The sequence below is a fragment of the Leguminivora glycinivorella genome, chromosome 18 (assembly GCF_023078275.1).
Source record: "Leguminivora glycinivorella isolate SPB_JAAS2020 chromosome 18, LegGlyc_1.1, whole genome shotgun sequence".
Taxonomy (NCBI): Eukaryota; Metazoa; Arthropoda; class Insecta; order Lepidoptera; family Tortricidae; genus Leguminivora; species Leguminivora glycinivorella.
In genome coordinates this window covers 14,161,234-14,179,120 of record NC_062988.1, presented here as the reverse complement: position 1 = coordinate 14,179,120, position 17,887 = coordinate 14,161,234, and positions in this window count along the sequence as shown.

Below are 17,887 nucleotides of genomic sequence, written 5' to 3'. Positions count from 1 at the left end.
CCTTACTCCCACCCAGCAACATTTGCCCCTACGTAGTGGCGCCACCCCCCTACGCATAGTCGTTAGATGCAGCGATTGTGCAGAGTGAGCTCGCAAGCATGGAAAGGCTAGTTACTTCGCTGCTTATCGTGACGAGGTCGCCTAACAAACGTAACAGATTCGGAATTAAATTGTTTGTATTATGCGATGTAAAAACTGGCATGATAGTTGATTTTATTGTGTACTGTGGGGCTAATACCGAGGTCGTCGATGCAGCAAATTTAGGTGTCGGCGGTGCTGTTGTCTCCACTTTGTTAAGGGGTTTTTTAGGATCACATCGCCATTTGTATGTAGATAATTGGTATAGTAGTCCAAAACTGTTCTAGTATTTACATACTCACAAAATTTACGCCTGTGGAACAGTAAAACCGAACAGAAAAGGAATGCCAAGACTGACACAAAAATTAAAACAAGGCGATGTAGTGCATCGTAGCTCTTCGCCGTTGAATGTTATTAAATGGCACGACAAAAAGGACATTCACATTTTAACTACCATTCATGATAATAAGTTAGTACCATCTTTAAAGGAAGATAAATCTACGGGACTACCTGTGATGAAACCTTTGTGTGTTTTAGATTATTCCAAAAATATGGGTAGCGTCGACACATGTGATATGATGCTAAGCTCACTCCAATTTATCCGGAAATCAATAAAGTGGTACAAGAAACTCATTTTCCATGTAATTGACATGCATTTACTAAACGCGTTTTATGCTTTTAAATTAGCGAAGGAAAAACCAAATGCTAGGTTTGCTGAATTTCAATTAGAAGTTATTAGGCAGATAACTTTAAAGTATAATGCTGCTCAGCACATGCTGATTCAAATGCCGCCCCGTGTTTCAACAGCCAATAATCCACTTAGGATTTTACCGGGGGACGCATTTAAACATATGCCTTTTATGTGGGCAAAACACCAAAGGTGTACAAATTGTGCCAAAAATAAAATTAGGCGAGAAACTCGCTACATGCTGCGCCGTGTTTTTATAATTATCACCAGTAGGAAAAATGTAGTAAGCGATTTTGTTCCCTGGCCAAGCTACTCGTATAACCCACCTCCTTACACTCCTGCGTCTTCAAATGTCAGGCACTTTTGATAATAGACAATATGTCAAAATTATGTTTGTCATAACTTCCGTTAAAAAAGTCAACCTTAGCGATCATTAGATTTCACAGAAACTTTTGTCGAAACTGGTAGACCACTTTCTTGGCCCACTGTACATTATGTATTATGTAATCTATCTGTGTGATTAATAATTTTAATGCATGTTTTTTTAAGTGAATGATTTCGATTTATAGGATTTTTAATGGTTACTCTGTGTGTAATATTATATAGCTTGTTGATTTTGATATACTTATCTAATCCTTTTTAAGTGTTACCATATATTGTATGTACTTAGGTAAGATTATTATATACGAAAGGCTAATTATTCTCATTGTCGTATAGGTGAAAAACTTAAGAGAAGGACCTATTGTATGTGTATGTACAAGGAATTTACATGGAGCTTATGCCATTTCTCAAATTACGAACGTCATTTTGAGTATTACATACATGGTACTAGAGATGGCTAGTGAGTAAATACTCAAGAGTAAATATCGAGTAAATACTCAGTATTTACTCAAAATACCCGTATTTACTCGTTTTTACTCAAATTGGTGGGTATAAACTATTTAGCGTGCTGAAATGGAAATACAAATTAGAAATATTGGTGTATTTTGTTATCGGCTACTAAGTTACGTAATCAAATTTATATGAATTTTATTTTAAAGACGTGCTCTCTATACATGTAACTATTTTTCACAAAAATAAAATTCAGAAATTACCAGTGTGTTATACATCATCTGACAGGTCTATAAAAATTAATTGAATGTTTCTAAAAAAGTTTTTTAATAATATGAACAGTTTTGGAATAAAACGATAATTAAGGCCGAAATAATGTTTATACCTTTATAACTTTCGAATTCGTTGTTGGAAAAATATCCAGAAACCGTCAAATTATTGCCCATGTAATACAAAATACAAAACTAGTACTTTAAACGTCATCAGCTGAGCCATTTTTGAGTTTTCTTTAGAAAACCCTTAATAAAAGGTCGTAAGTGCCACATTAACAATCACTTCCGAAGGTCATGCCGTTATCTAAAATATCAATTTAATTTAAGTCTCATACTTTTACTGTAAATACCTGCTTTTTTAAAACAAAACTGCTAACTAAACATTATCACAATTTTTTTCTCACAATGATTACCTCTTTTTCGACAAACTAAGACTCCCATAAGCTTCTAATAATATAAATCTCTTTTAAACATGTCCACACAGTTAAAATAAACACGACTAAGTACTTAAATCTCATTTTTTAAATTATTTTTAGGTAACAGTTTCTACTCACCCAAATGAGTAAATACGAGTATTTACTCGGTGCTTTGAGTAAATTACGGGTAAATACTCAGTATTTACTCACCCCTACCCATCTCTACATGGTACTACTACATTCACCGTCCTTCTCTTAAGTTTTTTACCTATAACCTTTTATATACCTGTAATCAATCTGTGATACTTAATTTTTTATAAATTAAAATTGTGAACTGATTTTATCTGTGATGACGCATGTACCTTTTTTAAGTTAATTGTAAGTTTGAAATGTTTTCGTTTTTGCAAATTGTTGATTTTGAATGCTAGGCTAGTTTTACATTAAATATACAATTTTATGAAATTTAACTGTTTTTCAATTACCTATGAGCTTCAAATCAAGTTCGTATTAAAAAATGCCGATATCAAAATTATACGCCGAGTGAAGGTTCCCAACCCTAGAATAACAATAATTTTAACAGTTCTCGGCGCCCGTGTCGGCTGGGGCCGTCCATGCGTGACGTCATTATTTGTCTTAAAAATAAGTAGTGTTGTGAGGCAGTTGCCTGACGGTTACTGTTGAATGAGAAACTATTGGTGTTTTCATACATTGTATGTGTACTAAAATATTATGTAAAGCATTATAAAGATACCTAATATATATTTGCCGAAGCCAGTAACCTTTTAGTAGCATCTAGGTACCCTTTTACAAGGGGTTATAGCCATTATCGATATCGTACTTTGCAATCACTATCTTTTTAGAGGTCGTAACTTTGAATGTATCTCTGGCGTCAGGGAGACCGCATTTTGCAATGCGGGCGTGGCGGCCAAAAGGTCTATTTTCGGCACTCGTTAACCAAAGAACAGGACGCAGATCTGGAATAATAAATATGTCAAGTAAGAATTATCCATAAATTATGCAAATCATATAGATAACTACTATTTCACAAGATGTATTAGGATCAGATGTATATATCTGACCTATCATATCAATCGATCATTTCATGAGATATAAATAGTTAAATTCAGACTATATAGGAGTATGTTGTTTAATTTGAAGTACTCTAAATAACTACACTTTTTGAGAGCTTTGAGTACCTTTACCTCACCTCATCGAATCATACAAGCTGACCCGTACCGTACATCAAGAGCGCCCTGCCACGTCACTTTCATTATTTTTTATCTCGCGTTTCGTAATATATTTATATAACAAACTATAAATTTTTATAAACTACATAAATGTGGCTTTTCATTCATATTTATTGCTTTTAGATATATATTGTATAGAAAGAACAAAATAGGATAATATTATAAAAAAGTTATCACATTTTTTTTTAAATTTTTGTATTTTTTTTAAGTACATTAATCACTAAAATAGCCATAAACTACAATGATTACGGCTTTCGTGTGTTAAAAATAGATCATTGACAAAACTTATTGAAATGAGCATTCAAATCACCCTATATAGCTCGTGACTCGTCTCATATTCGTGCCGGCATCCGTCACGGAGTGTACAATTTTCTCTTCAAGTTCAAAGAATTGTATGGTGTCCGTTAACATTTCCTGAATTTTAATACCCGTCTTTTTACCCTCAACAACCTTCGTTCTCAACGTAAATGATTTCAACTCAAAATATGTAAGAAAATATCATGAACTTTCAATAGGGTCTGAGCTCACACTTTTTTTGTCATACTAAATTGAACTTTATCACCGGTGCAGAGAGGCGTTCTTATCAGACTAGTAAAAGTGTGTCCACATGAGAGGGTCAAAGTTGGGGCTGGTGTCGAAAATATTCACTAGTTCACATTTTAAGATTAACTGATATTACTATTACGTACACTACAACGACTATACTTTATAAAACAAGACCCCTGCCGTGTCTGCTGTTTTGGCTGTATGTTCGCTTAGAACTTTAATATAATGTAAAATGCTTCTTATTCTGTGCTACGGTTGACGGCGAGATAGAATAAAACAAACGAGTTAAAATAAAGAACTGGTTTATTCTCGCCGTACACTCCGCGTGAGCACACGAACAAAGGTCGTTAGGTGTGGGTTCGTAAGGCCGATACTGATTTTGCTCCGAGGTCAGGTCCACCACGCAAGTACTCCCCTGAAGATGCTAGGTGTCGTTGCGGGCTGAAGACGGAACGCGCCGAGGGACGTCAGCCGCTCCGCTCCGGATCTGCCGGAACTTGTGTAGAGGTTCCGGAACCATCGTAACCCGGCCTGGGCTGTAGTTTCAGCCGTAATATGGCTTCAGGCTGAGATACCAGCCGTAATCTGGCTCCCTGGAATTTATTTCCAGAAAATGAGAATAATGTTCCTCACAATCTCTCCGCTGACTGTACCCGGCAAGACAAAAGCAAAGCAGGAAGAAAGTACTGCGTGATAAAGAAGGTAAAAGTCTGGTGAAGTGCGGGTTGGTACAATCAGACGGAGTTTATATTTGTAAGAACCATTGTTTTAAAAAAACAAGCTACAATGCAAAAGTGAAAGTTGAATCTAACGGTCAAATTTTTAATTTAAGAAGTTAACGGAAATTAACTGCCATTATAAATTTAAAAGATTTACAATTTACGTTAAAACAAAATGCAACAAGAGTGCAATGCACATTCTAAAAGTTAAATTAAATACAAGCCAATTAAATTAAGTGGCACACAAAATCGAACAAAGAAAAATCATAACGGGAAGAACCGTTAGGAATGACATTTGAATTTACCTGCTAAAGAAAGCAATTTACGTTAAAACAAAATGCAACAAGAATGCAATGCACATTCTAAAAGTTAAATTAAATGCATTAAGTGGCACACAAAATTGAACAAAGAAAAAATCATAACGGGAAGAACCGTTAGGAATGACATTTGAATTTACCTGCTAAAGGAAGCGTAATAATTGTTCAACACTTACCCAATTGGGGATATAAAACACTACTCATTACATATTGAAGATATTAAACGACAGAAATATCTATTAAAATATTAAACATGTCGCCGGCCACACGATAGTCGCTGCGCAAGGCAAACGAGCGTGCGCCGGCGACTGATAGCTAAATCTGACTGACCGCTCGGCTGAAGCGCGTCTCCGCGCGGAGAGAGGGTCCGCGGGAAAGGGACGCGGCCAACCGGTATACGTTTGACAAGAGAGAGTTGTCAAAGTACAGCGCGATGCAGATAGCAACAGCCGTTACAAATAAACAGTAATAATGTACGATTATTTATATACTATTACTCAACCACTTTCGTCCAATATCTATTCTTCCATTTCTGTCCAAAATTTTAGAGGCGGCAGCCCATAAACAGATCTCAAAATTTATTTACGGTAACAGCCTACTTTCACCGCTGCAGTCTGGTTTTCGAAGTGGACACAGCACTACCACTGCGCTACTTAAGATATCCGAGGACATTAGGTTCGGCATGGAATCTTCCAAAGTTACGGTGCTGGTGCTGATAGACTTCTCCAATGCTTTTAATGCGGTAGACCATGACCTACTTTTGGCTACTCTCAAACATTTTCGGGTTTCTTCAGATGCGACCAGGTGGTTTTTCTCATATCTGTCCAATCGAATCCAGGCTGTCCGTGCCGGCCACTCGTTTTCTGACTGGTCTGAACTGAGTGCTGGTGTACCTCAAGGCGGTATTCTCTCGCCCTTCCTATTTTCTATCTTTATAAATCTTATTACCGCCGAGATTCAAAGCTCTTACCATTTATATGCAGACGACCTCCAGTTGTACGCTCAGGCTAATGTGGATGATGTGAATACAGCCATCTCATTAATAAACGCCGACTTAGATTACATTGCTGAGTGGTCTGCTTGCTTTGGTATTTCCGTCAATCCTGCTAAATGCCAAGCCATAATTTTGGGTAGCCAACAGCAACTGTCTAGGTTAAGCTCCGTATCTGTCGCTCCGGTTACTTTCGAAGACGCGGTAATACCACTGAGCAGTAGAGTCAAGAATCTTGGTCTAGCTTTTGATGCCAACCTTTCCTGGCTTGGTCAGCTGTCTGACGTAAATCGCAAAGTTATAGGAACACTTAGAACCCTCTATAGATTTAAAAACTTTTTGCCTGTTAATACGAAAAAGATGCTAGTGCAATCCTTAGTGTTACCAATAATTGATTATGGGGATGTGTGCACTACCAATATCACTCAAGAATCACTCAACAAATTAGACCGTCTCCTAAATAATTGCATCAGATTTATATTCGGACTTCGTAAATACGATCATGTCTCTTTTTACCGTAAGAAGCTCCATTGGCTTTCTATACGTCGCCGAAGATCTTTCCGAATCCTCTGTATTCTATATTCCATCCTGTTCGAGCCTTCTGCTCCTAGATACCTAAACAGTAAATTCTCATTTGATGCTCCTCGCCTGGGATGCGAGTTGCGTACATCCCGCACTCTCAAACTAACCATACCTCCGCATCGCACTGGCTTTATGACAAATTCTTTCGCCGTTCAGGCTAGTCGCCTTTGGAATTCACTCCCTTTGTATATCAGACAAGCTCCAAGTAAGTTTTCATTTAAGCGTTTGTTACGCAAGCACTTGCTAAAACAAGAATTCGAATAAAATCCATCAATATTATATGTATTTCATTGTATGTATTATATGTAATATTTAAAATATTTATTGTAAATATCTATTTATGTAAAATTATGTGTAGTATATGCTGTATATGTATATATATAGTTTGCTTTTCTTCTTAGTAAATCACCTTGTTTTCTCACTGCACCATTTGTATTGAATCTCTGTTTGGCCCTATGGTTGACTGGTAGAGAATGCCTTTTGGCATTAAGTCCGCCATTTGTACATTTTTGTATATTTTGTGCAATAAAGTTTAAATAAATAAATAAATAAAATTATTTAGTGTGTACATTATTTAAATATGTATGAATATAATAAAAATAAGCTATTTAATTTATTTATTTATTTTTAAGAAAAGGTAACCTAGGTTACGTAACGTAACCACGTTACAGCTGTTTAATATCTAACAAAACAAAGTATGGTGAAATTGTATATTTCAAAAGTCTGAGATGGCATAATATGTCTACCTTCTAAGGATAACTTACTATACCCATTTTTACGCTTCACTTCCCGGGCAAAGCTATACCCGCTAATATTATAAAAGAAAAAGTTTTAATGTCACATTAGGTTTCTCATCAGCGGTCAAATAATGTAGCGTGAAGGTGATATAACTTAACCGTCTGTACCTACTTATCAGACCATATGTCAAAAGTCATGGCCACATGTGCAGCAGCATCTGTTTTGATTTGGCCTTTCAAATTATGCAGCATCCCTTCGTATACGGTATACGTCATCAAGGGCAGTTCGAAAGACTGTATCCCTTGATGGCATGTCGTTCTTCGAGGCTATGATGTAATATTTCTGAAATAGTAATTTATAAATTAGCAACTTTCAGGAACACAGCAAACAATATTTATTGCTACCGTACTATAGTCTATAAGTACTAACACTTACCTGAAAAAATCAATCATTGCTTCATCCGAAACCGAATCGAACGGCATCAATGACTTGCAAAACCATAGAGCCATGTCACGGGCCAGCAGCCAGTAACCAGGAATCTTTTGCAGATGGACCTGCAGTTGCAGTATTTGCACTGTATGTTCTTCATGCGCGGATCAAGGGGGGGGGGTCATGAGGGTCATGACCCCCCCTGGAGCCTAAGTTGGCCATACAAATAGACCACGTGACTCCCCCTGGGGCCCCGGGCCTTTACCACTACGTGACCCCCCCCTGGGCACGAAGCTGGATCCGCGCTTGATGTTCTTAACATTTTTGACCGTGGTTGCAAGTCAAAGAATTTTTTAATATTTTGCGTGGCTTTGCTGGAACTTTCATCATCTCGTAAATTATGCACGTCCCTTAAATCACGGCTTAAATTGCCCGTGCTAACGGTTTTTTATATGCCTTTATTTTAGCCATGTAACAAATAAAAATGTCATGCGATGCAAAACAAAACATGCTGTAACAGTAAAGAAACCACACGACAACACCAAACAAATTACAATAAATAATACTCGTAATAGAAGTGTAAATATGCAAAGCTCGGTGCAAAAGGTTAATGACAGTTAAGATTTTCATAAAATATAACCCACACAGCACATGTTAAATTACAGACAATGCAACCCAACACACACGCCAATAAACCTCATTGTTAAGAAAGCATTCTTATAAAGCTAAGGCTATTATTTTAATAAGTAAAAAAAGAACAAGTTTAAAAACAAACTATCGTTTTGGCAAACGAATTTCCTTCTCATAGTCCTCGGTGGCTCTCTTTTAACACTCCATGGGGACGGCGAAACGTTCTTCATTAAATACACTACAAATCATTTCTATGAATTTGCTACGATTTTATGCAATCTAAAAATAGAAATAAAATACAGTTGAAGATCACATCAATAGTAATATTAGTAATTTATGATACAAGTGTTGAAACCTTCATTACAACACGTATATCATACAATTTTACAATGCAATATGCGAGAACCAATAATTACAATACCTAATTTAGACTACTTACACGGCAAAAGATATTTCTTCATTTTCTTCTTTCACGGCAGTTAAGCAAACATTACAAAACACTTGTTCATTTAGAACTTTCTTCTTTTTCGTGTCTGTTTCTACTATTAAATCGCCGAAATGACGCCAACAAAAACTTGACTTTGTTTTGGGGTCATATAACACTCAGTAGGCAAACGCGGCTACAGAAACAGAACAAGAACCAACTCAACGCATTGAATGACGGCACTGACGCACACGCAGCGCCGCGCTGGTCGCGCCGTGCACTTCCCCCTACCCCCACTCGCTCGCGCCCCTCTTCCCTCGCGCGCCCCGCGGCGATCAAGCGTTTTGGCATGTCATGCTTCAGTTGCCCAATTGTAGAGATGCGCAAAACGCTTCACTGAGATGAAAAGATTGATTCATATCTTTCGCTCGCGGTGATATATATCACTCCTTTCGCTCATTTCGCTCAGTGAATCTGTCAGACTATTTTGAGCAAGATGGCGAATCGTGAGATACGATACCGCCATATTGCCAAACCGCGAATCCTTCCGAATCGCTCCGAAGCTGTCATTCGAAACATTAGCATCGTTTCGCTCTTTTGGTTCAGCCCGCTTCCCGCTCATTCGAATCATGAGTGGGAAAGAGCAAGTAACTCTGAGATAGGTGAGTTACTGAGCGAAATGAGCGAGTTGAATCGCTACTGAGTTGAAGAGTGAACGAGTTCAGTCAAAAGATATAGTTCTTTTAAATCACTCATTCGCGAACGACATATCTCTACCCAATTGCCCATGCAGGCATGCACCGGCGCGCCGGGTGGTTATGACCCGGCGGCGGCGGCGTGAGCATTTGGCGGCGCGGCGCTCACCTCTATGTTGAAGACATAAAGCTGCCCGTTGAGAAATTTGATGTATGGCCCTCCGTATCATTGCGGGATCATTATCATTTTTGATGGTCGCACAGTTCATTATGCGTTTTTGTAAATCCGCCTCATTGTGAATAGGGATGCTGTAGAGGCGCTGTTTCATTGTGCCTCACAAAAAATAATCAAGGGGCGTCATATCGGGCGACCGTGGCGGCCAACCTACAGGCCCTTGCCCAATCCATTGATTTGGATAGGTATGGTTCAAGAATGTCCTCACATTTAGCGCGTAATGGGCAGGGCAACCGTCCATCTGCAGAAACATCCTTCGGCGTAATGCGAGTGGCACGTCTTCCACCAGGTCTGGCAAATGAACCCTTAAAAGTTCTAAAAACAGTCAAGTGTAATAACTCCGATTTTCATCCATCCACAGTATTGTTTTCATGAATTCAGGATTTTCTTGAATTTTAGCCACGGCGGCGGTTAAAAAAATAAAGTTTAGGATGTGTGTATGGCGGCCATTTAGATAATGTGGCGCTTACGCTAACTCCGATTTTGATGTCGAATTTATCTATCATGTACAGTATATCGATCTGGTTTAGGGATTGTTCAAACACCTATGAATGTCTATTAGACTTTGGCCTATGGCATTTTTTTATCTGTTTCTCTCATCCTGCTTGCATCAAAAATTTACGGCAGTCCGAAATGTTGCTCAAAAATGCGTTTTTTTTTTAAATTATATAAATTGAGATAGGGGTTGACCGAAATTTATTTGCTAGACCTTAATGAAAGTACCATAAACTCCCTAAAATAACAAAAAAAATCGGACCTTCTTATATGAAATAGTGCTTAACCAATACCTTCAGATCATATTCTCGGAACATAATAATACAAAATTATGCACATTGAAACCACAGATTACTAATATGTAGGCTACAGATAGGACTACTAGCCTTCTGTTAGTTCCCACTCTTGCAATTATTTCGCTGTTCAATTATATCCCATCAAAAACATAAATGTGAAATGAGAGCCAAGTTCAATAATATGACATGTGCCTCGGTTGTTCACTTCTAACGAAAAAAGAAGTGATATCTAAATGGGTGCCAAGTTCAATGGTCAGTCCTGAAATTTATTTATCACAACACAAAATAATTTTATTATGGTACCAATACCGAAATCGCAAAAAATATTTAGCTGTTCCATAGAAATGATCGATATCATGACAGTCGAAATATATGAACAGCCAAATTTTTTCCGTGTTCCCAGCAATTTTGCTGTCGAATTTCGGTTAGATCCACCTTTTTGCCTTAATATGGCAAAAAAAATCTATAACATCCTGATTTAATTTTTTAGTCATTAAAAACGTTATATTTGGTATTGAAGTTTCTTCATAAACAACTGTAATACAGCCTCGTATGACTGAACTACCCCGTCACAACATGGTGGGCGAGTAAGTACTTTTTTTATTTGACCACTTTGTATTTTTTATACACTATTTTATGCAAATTTTTAAATAATCGTTTCCCATCTTCTATTGCTTGTCTTGCAAAATTTGCGTTTGGACAGTGCATGCCGATATACATTTTTATCAAACAGATTCCCACTATTGAATGCGTCGAACATGTTATTAACTGCTTCAACTAAGTGGGCAGTAGTCTCTGCAGTTTCACTAGCTAATTCATTTTTGCGTTTAGCTGTTCTTATAGCGACGGCGACTGAAAGGATGAATATTTGTGATGCGAGATTAACTTTCATTTTTTCGAAAGTTTTCGGATTTATGTGCCGATCTGTCACTTTTGTGAGACTTCTAATTAGTAGTATATATTTGGGAAGTTTAAACCACTTTCATTTCGTTCGAGCGATTCTCGCTCAAACTCATTCCAGTGGTCTAAACTCCCAAATACATCCTAACCCTCAAATATCTGGGCAAGAATTGTATCATCATCGTTAGGAAGTTTAAACCACATCGATATCCTTTCGCGATAATAGTTGTGTTTAAAATCACTTCATACCGTTCGAGCGTTTCGCGGCCAAAGCAGGCATATTAATCGAGTTGACAATGTAAGTCATCATTATGGATTAACATTTCATTATAACAAGACGTTGCTAACTAACGAGTATTTACTATGAAGTTTGTTAAGCAACCTCAAACCCTTCGGTTTGACATACTAGCTTCAAACTGTTCAAAACAGAATTCTTATCATGGAAAACTTTTACCGAATTCAATCCGTTGCGTCATTTGTGGACCATCTAATTGTGGAAAGACCAATCTAATGATAGGTCTTCTTTTACATGAACAAGGAATTCGTTTTCAAAATGTGTATGTGTATTCAAAAACTCTTTATCAACCTTTATACAACTATCTAGAAAAAGTGTTGTCATTGGTTCCCTCAGTAAATTATTTCAAATATCGCGAAAATGATGAAGTCGTGAGTCCTCAGGATGCAGCTAATGACTCTGTATTCATATTTGATGACGTTGCATGTGAAAATCAAAATAATATAAGGGATTACTTTGCGATGGGACGACACAAAAACATTAATAGTTTTTACTTGAATCAAACCTACAGCAAAATACCTAAACAGTTAATAAGAGATAATGCAAATCTGATTATTTTGTTTAAACAAGACGAAATTAATTTACGACATATTTATGATGAACACGTTGGAACTGATATGCGATGGAACCAGTTTAGAGATATGTGTGCCACTGTATGGAACCAACCGCACAACTACTTAGTAATAAATAAGGATTGTGCGAAGAATTCAGGATGCTATAGATCGGGTTTTGATACATTTATTATTTTAGATGAATGTATTTAGAATGCCGCAATTACATTACACCGCCATTTCTTCATATAATTCCAACGAGGTTGCATCGTAATGAACGAAGAGAAGAATTTAAAAGAGAAGCTGCTTCAGTCAGCTGAGGCTGTAAAGAGAAAAGTTAAGTTAATTCGTAACATCAAAACGGCCAATGAAATGACATTAGAGTCAGTTTTAAAACCAATAACAGAACCTCTCAATGAGATGGTTAAAAGTAATAAAAAAAGTAACTTTAATAATGAAAATAATTACCTTAGCGACGAATTTAAGACTGATGATACAGACTGGAAAAACTCAATTAAGCGATTGAAATTCAGCCCTGAGGCCAGTGATAAGGAAAGTACTACTCACACCGTTGGTGTGAATTCTACGATCTCTAAAAGTAGAGACGTTTATGATGGAAGCAACGCCTCTTTAGATGACAGTATTAATAGCGAGGAATCAGCTGATGAGTTCTCTTTTAAGACTTCTGATTCGATAGATTCTCCCGGAGATGATAATAGTGATGGTAACATTTCGTATAATTTGGAGAATATCCCTTTTGGCGTACACAAAGAACGTGGTAAAATTATGCTCGGATCGCATGTGGTAGCGCTTGATAATAACAGTATAGTAATTAGCGGAAAAACTTACAATTTAACCCCGGGTTTGAAGGAATTATTATTTACAAAAGTGCCTGAACTTGAAGTTATAACTGAAGAAGATAAACTTAATTATAAGTTACTGCTATTAGAAACGAATGCACACAGGCGTGACTTTAATCCAAATAAACCTATAAAAAGCAACAAAGGTAGAAAATATTTACAAATCATAAGGCCTATGTTTAAATATACTAAAGAACGTTTAAAAAGTAATGGGAGTAATGTCCAGGGACAAGGGCTCCCAACTATGAAAAAGGTAACCAATAATATTTCATACGTTTATTGGGATGATCCAAATGAGTTAGTTGAAAGATTAAAGCTACTTATTGCATCCCGGGATGCTGGTAATACAGGGTTAGATAACGAAATAATATCTATAATTGAAGAATTGAAAGAATCAGATATATTGAAAGATATATAATGACCTAACGATACTTTAGATCCGCAGTCAATCTTAATCTTTTAATAAAGCATGATACATAGCAAAATGAACATTGATAAATTTGGACACCATGTACATAAACGCTTACGAGTATTAGAATTTTCGGAATTTGGCGAAAGGGCACTAATTCGCGCTGATAATGGCGATTTTGATTTACAATCGTCTCGACTGAAAGGTGTTAATACACCTGTGCTGTCTACTGATGGTGTAAACAAACAATATGTTGATCAACTCTTTAGTGGCACTTACAAAAAAAGTGAATTGGATTCTTTGCTTGAAACTATAAATTCACAAATTCATAGCTTGCAGCGCCAGTTGAACTTGAACTTTTATACAAAAAAGGAAACTGAGGGTATTTTGAGCAGACTCAGTAATGGAAAAGAACCAAATAGTAAATGAAATTCATAGGTCTGCTCGCAAAAATTTTGCGCGGCGTTCAGTTGTACTAAAAGGCATAGATGATTTGTGGCAAGCAGATTTACTGGATTTACAAAAATTTCATAATATTAATAAGGGTTATAAGTACGTTTTGGTTGTCATTGATACATTTTCAAAATACATATGGGGAATTCCGATAAAATCTAAGACCAAATTTGAGACCAAAGACGCTTTTAGGCAACTAATTGACACTGCAAAACGCAAACCTAAACATCTACAGACAGATTTGGGGAAAGAATTTTACAATACTGAATTTCAAAATTATTTGGAATCCTTGCAGATAAACCATTATTCAACCTATTCAGTTAAAAAAGCATCAATTGTAGAAAGGGTTATAAAAACTTTAAAAGGCAAACTGTATAAATATTTTAGTTTTGTTGGCAATTACAAATGGTTTGGAAAACCTTTACATGATATTGTGAATTCATATAATCATACATTTCATCGCACAATAAGGTGTAGACCGATAGATGTTGATTTCCATAAAGAGTCTGAAATAAAATCTATACTAAACAAACCTCGCTCATACCTACAAACAAGGGCCAACAAATTCAGTGTAGGGGATTGCGTACGTATAAGCAAGTACAAAGGCGCTTTTCATAAAGGTTATACGCCTAATTGGTCTACAGAATTATTTACAATAAAACAAGTTAAGAATACTATACCCGTTACATATTACTTAGAGGATCAACGAAAAATTCAATATTAGGCACCTTTTATGAACAAGAGCTGCAAAAAACAAAGTATCCTAATGTTTATCTTATAGAGAAAATAATGAAAAGAAAAGGCAACAAGCTATACGTTAAGTGGTTGGGTCTTAGTACAAGCGAAAATAGTTGGATTGAGCGCAGTGCTGTTGTATAGAGGTAAATCTATTTATAATACTGATGCGAATGTTACTTTATCACTAGTTAACTGACTATGAAAGGAAGAGGACTTTTAAATAGTGCCATTAATAATCTTCCATTTGAACTACACATACCTGGGTACAATTATTGCGGCCCTGGAACTAAATTACAAGAACGCTTAAGACGGGGTGATAAAGGTATCAACGGGTTAGATTCAGCTTGTATGCAGCACGATATTGCTTACGACAAATATTCACGTATAGAGGATCGACATAAGGCTGATTTAGAACTTTATAAAATGGCTAAGCGACGTATGAATGCAAAAAACGCTGGGAAAGGAGAAAAACTGGCGTCATGGCTGGTTAGTAAAGTTATGAAATCAAAAATTAAGACAGGGGCAGGTGTTAAGTCATTTAAGCACTTAGTTACAAAAATACGTAGCGAATTAAAGAAAAAAAGAATGGAAATATCATAAGCAGTGCTTATACAGCTGCGAAGAAAATATTTCCTAACACAAGTCGTATGCGGATACCTCGTATAATACCTATTCCAAAAACTGGAGGCATATTACCGTTGATTCCTATATTCGCGGGATTATCGGCTCTGGGTTCTCTGGCAGGCGGCGCGGCAGGAATAGCTAAAGCTGTAGGAGACTATAAAGCGGCAAGAAATAAACTAGCGGAATCTGAACGTCACAACAAAATGATGGAATCCATAGCGTTGGGCAAAGGATTACATATAAAACCGTACAGAAATGGCAAAGGACTATGCTTAAAAACCTCAAAAAACTAAATGGTAGGTTACCCAGTCGAGCTCTCACAAATGTCGATATTATCAACAATTCAACGGGTATACCTTATTTTAGAGGAGTGTTTATGAGAGACCGCTTACCCAAACTTCCTAAGCGTAGAGAATGCGCGATAATTAACTTAGACGAATCAAAAAACCAAGGAACTCACTGGGTAGCCTATGCAAAGGATAAAAAATATTGTGAATATTATAATAGCTTCGGCGATATTAAACCGCCATTAGAGTTGATAATATATTTGAAAAGATTTGATATTTCATATAATTATAGGCAGTTCCAACAATTTAATACTGTAAATTGTGGTCATTTATGCTTAAAATATTTAAAACAATTTTGGCAGAGGCGTTTAAATTGTTAACACTAATAAAAAAAATGTCATTTACACGATGTCTTTCACTTTATCCATAACGGGAACCTCCTCTAGTCTTACAACAAATTATTCGCCTGAACTTCAATTGGACGGTGAATACGAATGTGGTCTACTGTATTTATCTACGTTTAATTCAATACCTAACATAGATAGTCGAAATTGCAAATTTTACTACGGTGAGGGTGAAGTATTGGAGATACCAGAAGGCTCTTATGAACTCCAGGATTTAAACGATTATTTAAAAACACATGTTCAAGGCTGTTCTTTTAAACTTTTGTGTAATAATAATACTCTAAAAACATCTATTTTTTGCTCTAAGAGCATACATTTTGGTGGCGATAACTCCATAGGTAAACTACTAGGTTTCGGTAATGAAACTGTTCCTGCGAATATATTAATGGAATCTCCATTTCCAGTGTCCATTCTATCGACGACTATAGTTCGAATCGAATGTGATATCATTAGTGGATCATTTATCAACGGAAAACCGAGCCATATAGTTCATGAATTTGTACCTAATGTGCCTCCAGGGTATAGAATAATAGAGACGCCTAAAAACGTTATTTATTTTCCCGTCACTCAAAATACTTTAAGTTCTCTTAAAATAAGACTACTAGATACCAACAACCAATTGATAAATTTACGCGGAGAAGAGATTCAAATATATTTACACCTGAGAAAAAATGATTGATTTCAATAAAACAGCAGTGAACCGTGATAAATCAGGCAGTACCCTTGGTGCTATCAAGAAAAGAAGACCGAAAAGCAGGCTCACTAGTGAAAATATTTTGTTTCTCAGATCAATCGGTTTACTAAAATGAGCATTCTGGACTTAGCAAACTCCTTTAGCTATGATAACTCAATCGAAAGTTATGAATACCACTCGTACAAACCTTACGTTACAAGTTTTAATTTGAACGATGAAATTCGCATACCCATCAATCAGCAAGATATGTACGTGTTGCCTTCAGCTAGCACATTATACATAGAAGGTACTATTACAGTGATGAACAGAGAAACAAAACAACCCGTGTCGAGCGTCCTGTTTACCAATAACCCTGTCCTCCATTTCTTTCAAGACATTCGATACGAACTGAATGGAATTGAAATAGACAAAATAAAAAATGCAGGAATCACAACAACAATGAAATCTCTTTTATCCATGAGTGAACATGAAGCGAGAATGGCAAAGTCGTGGGGTGGGACATAAAAGGTACTAAAGTTACCCAAGGTTTATTTTCTGCTTCTATACCATTAAACAAAATTTTGGGCTTTGCTGAAGACTACAACAAAATTATTATTAATTGCAAACATGAACTTATACTTTTACGCTCTAACACTAACTTGAATAGCGTTAAATTGAACCCAAATGAATATATAGACAATGTTACTTTATCAAAAGTGGTATGGCGTATGCCTCATATTAAGGTTTCCGATCGGGAAAGACTGAATCTTCTTAAATATGTGGAAAAAGATCGTGCAATACAAATTGCGTTCAGAAACTGGGACCTCTTCGAATATCCACTGCTGCCAAAAACTTCCAAGCACTCTTGGGCTATTAAAACTTCATCTCAAATCGAAAAACCTCGGTATGTTATAGTTGGTTTGAAAACTGGTAGGAAAAATGCGTCCGACAAAGATATAACACATTTCGATCATTGTAACTTGAGAGAGGTTAAAGTTTTCTTGAATTCTATATATTATCCTTATGAAAATTTGAATGTTAGTTTTTCCGATGAGAAGTATGCT